Below are 4,170 nucleotides of genomic sequence, written 5' to 3'. Positions count from 1 at the left end.
TAAACAAAAAAATAGTCTCTGGCTTAGGGAGTTTAAAAGATATTCACGAACTACACAACACATGCAAATATCTGTTAAATGTTCTTACAAATAAATAAGAAAACTACAGAAGTGAAGTCAAATGTCCTATGATAGCTCTTATATGTGCAATCTAAAAAATGATACAAAAGAGCTTATTTACAAAACAGAAACAGACTCATAGACTTCAAAAACAAACTTATGGTTATCAAAGGGGAAAGGTGGGAAGGAGGGATGGATGCGGGTTTGGGAGTGCCCTAGGCACATTATTGTATATGGAATGGATGGTCAACGGGGACCTGCTGTGCAGCACAGAGAATTCTACCCAATATTCTGTGACAACCTACATGGGAAAAGAATCTGAAAAAGAATGGATATGTGTATATGTAAAACTGAATCACCTTGTTGTACAGTAGAAATTAATGTAACGTCATAAGTCAATTATACTTCGATAAAATTTTTAAAAATAAAAATGTAATAAAAATAAATAAAATCCAAAGTCATTAAAAGAAAAAAACAAGTTTTAAAGATCCATAAAACTTGATAAAATGCACTAACTGTTCCCTGCCATGTGTGTCTCTGGGACATCTCCTGCACTGTGGCGGATGTTGTCAGGAAGGGTTCTGCACCCTGTTTATACACTGGATGTTTCACAGTATAGGCACAGGCGGAGATGTCCTTGAGAAAAGCAAACCCTTTCTCTTTGCTTATGCCAAAGGATATCAAATATCCACTTTGAAGGGGAGGCATGATGGAAAGAATGGGTTAACACACACAGTTTCCTTAATTATGGTAACAAGATCATATCTAAGGCTTCTAAGGCCTAAATCATAATTCCTGGGTAGCATGTCACAAAGGTTCTTTGTACGTTTTACAAAAAAGCTTCAGTTCGTATTTGCCAATATGCTTCATAGGAAGATAGGAGAAATCAATTTTAAATATTTACTGTGATTTCTGTTGCTTCATGTCCTGCCTTTCAGCCTACCTCTGATTTTAGCCACAGCTGCAGTATAGACTTTTATGCAATCTTAGCTTCAGGCTGACAACATCCTACACCAAAGCCTCCTCCTGTATCTTCCCACTTTCTACCAGAAACCCTCTCCAAAGGCACAGCTCCCAATCAGCCCATGGATAAAACCAGTCCAGGAACTTCCAGGAGTTACTGTCTCCAGGTGAGCTGCTGGGTATACTTGGCCTCCCATCTCTTTAAGAGAACAATTGTGGGACATACTCTCATACTCTTAGAAATCTGATTGAACTGTACCAACTACATTTACTTATACATATATAAAATATATACATATATAATTTTTCTCCTTCCCTGATTTAATCTCCTTGCTCCTTACTCCTGTTTTTGAGGTCATCCCCAAGTGAATTCTCTGCATCCAATGTATCTAAGTTTTTGTCTTAAGCTTTACATGGGCAGAGTCCATAATAAGATATAAAGATCTTGACACCTACGTGATTAATAGTCTCAAACTAGTTAACTAAACTGAGTAAAGGGAAATGGGTATATTAGGAAATCTGAGTGTTTCACTCAGTGAGATTGTGAGTAGAGATCATCAATGGAATCTCCTTTCAGACCAAATGACATTATAGAGACATACAAGGTAGCATGCATTACAACTTCTAGGAAAAAACCCTCTAAGTGAACTCATCCTTCTGAGAGGTGTTCAGTGGCTACATATTTCTATAATAGGAACAAAAATATTGTATTTTAAACACATAAAAGGAAAATTTAAATCATTTCTTTCTTCTCAGTAAACAGTTTTGAGTCCTAACTGAAGTTGTGTTAAAAAGACTTAAAGACATATGGGCCACTTTCACTTAGTTTGAATCAATAAGACTGACATAATGGCCTCATTCTTCTTTGGCTGCTTTATGACAGCTGCTTGTGTTAGAATGTCAATGAAAGCCTGCGACAGCAATATAAAAGCTATCATATTGATTATGACATAAGCTTTGAGCTGATTAGAAGAAAAGTACACAGTGCAAAGTATCACTCTTATCATTTTACAATCATTATAGAAAAAGACTACAATGATTATCATTAGCAAAGCTGTTTACATCATGGTATATGAAACTGACAAATATATAACCCAAACCGATGCAAGTGATAGAAGTTAAAGATAGAGCAAATACACCTGCTCTAAATTAATAGAATAATAAAATGATAGGATCCTTTCTGAAAGGTGGTCTACGTACTTTTGCATCCTTAAATTTGAAGTTATTAACGAAATGATTATACATCAGTTTTAAGTTACCAACTGGTAAGTTAAAGAATTTCATTTTAGATCTATTTACTGGCTTCCCCTATTTGAGCTATAGTGATGTCACTCCTGATATGCATAATGCATTTTAGATTACCTATGACCCTAAGCCCCATGACAACCTTTAAAAAAATGATCGCCCTAGAAATGATAATCAATCATTTTGATATTCTAAGTTTATGGGAACATTAGCGGAGCAAAATTAAGGCAAGCCTAAATAATTTGACATCATGGAATTTCTCTTGGAATAAAACCAGAAAATGAATTTGGCCAAAAGTTGTTGAAGTCTCTTGAAGTAAATCAGCAGAAGAGATGTTCTCTGAGTATTATGGGGAAATCTGGTCAGTGTCATGAGGCTGTCATTCCTTTTAAAGTTGCTGGAGAACTCTGTTCATTCTCTGTATTTGGTAGCTGTTTGAGAATTTATCTGAGTGTTTTTTATGAAAGGGGGATGTTTGAGGCAGAGAATTTGAAAGAAAATTGCCATGTAACAAATGACCTGAGAATTGTTAAATACTGAAGTTCCGTTAACTTCAACGTTTCTGCTGTGAACAAATGGCTTTCTGTGGAAGCTGCCTCTTAAATGGGCAGGGCTATTTGTCTCAAAGGATATGAAAGCTATTACTCACTAATACTGCTGGTTCTTCAATCCTTCTGGGAGTATTGGAGGACTGCATATCTTTTCTCCATTAAAGCTAGGCAAACATCTGACATGCTCTGATCCAGAAAATGAGAGTAAAGTAACTGGTATCATCTGTGACCTAAAGCACAGAAGAGCATGTGCATGATTCTTTGTTCTCTTCTTCACTCTGCTAAAAACTGAAGGCTCTGTGAGAGAGCAGCACATAGGAAGCTAAAGCCTTTATGTACCTCTTCCCTGAGTGACTGCCATAAACCAAATTCCCCTCTTGACCTATATGGGGCATGCTCTGTGCATGGGAAATAGACTTTTGCTATTAAGCATTCCATATATTAAGTCATTGAAATATTGGTGGTTTTTGTTACTGCACATGAACTAGCCTATACTGACTAATACATAGGATTTATTTTAAAAGGAACTGTTAATGTGAATGAGCCACCTGGGATTGAAATTAGTGCTAATATATAGAATACATGGGTGTAATATATAATTAACTGTAACACTACCTTCATTAAGATTTATCTTGTGTGCAACCTTCATGCCTATGGCAAGATAATATTCCAGGGAAGAATAAAATCCAAGTTAGTCACATTTTTCAGTGATAAGAACATAATAGGTACTCAGAAAATGTTATTTGAATTGAGTTAGGTTATATGAGAAAGCAAGTGTACAAAGAAAGAGGTTATTCTGGCCACGTAACATCCTATACCACAGGGAAAAAATCTGAGGGAGAAAGACAAAATCATGAGATAAAGAAAGGCATCATAAGCAGTAGAAGTGATACATACATAGCCGTAATGTAAGTAGATTCAGACCAGAAAAATGGAAATACTCTGATTGAGCCAACCCAAAGTCTGAGAAAAGATAAACCTGGTTGTTTTTCATGTTTCAAAAAGGTCTTACTGTAGCTATGTCTATGTGATATCAAAAGTTTGATCAAGTTCCTTATTGCTTTTACAAACCTGATTGGGTTTTTTTTTCCTATCAAACTGATCGATCCCTGTTATATGGAGAGAATGATTTTGGTTTTTTTTCTCTCAGAGTTGTGTGTCATATCTAATCATGTGCCTTATCTCACATAGGTTGGTAGTAATCATTTTTTGTGGTTAAAAAAGTTTTTTTCAATATCACCAAATTTTAAAAAATCAAGAATAATATAAGAACATTCAAAACATTGGTATTTCCCCTTTTTAATGTTTGTATTCCATCAAACTTTCCATGAGGGCAGGAATGATGGTCTAT

This window comes from Phacochoerus africanus, chromosome 4, assembly GCF_016906955.1.
Source record: "Phacochoerus africanus isolate WHEZ1 chromosome 4, ROS_Pafr_v1, whole genome shotgun sequence".
NCBI classification, from domain to species: Eukaryota; Metazoa; Chordata; class Mammalia; order Artiodactyla; family Suidae; genus Phacochoerus; species Phacochoerus africanus.
Note: the sequence above shows the minus strand (reverse complement) of the source record.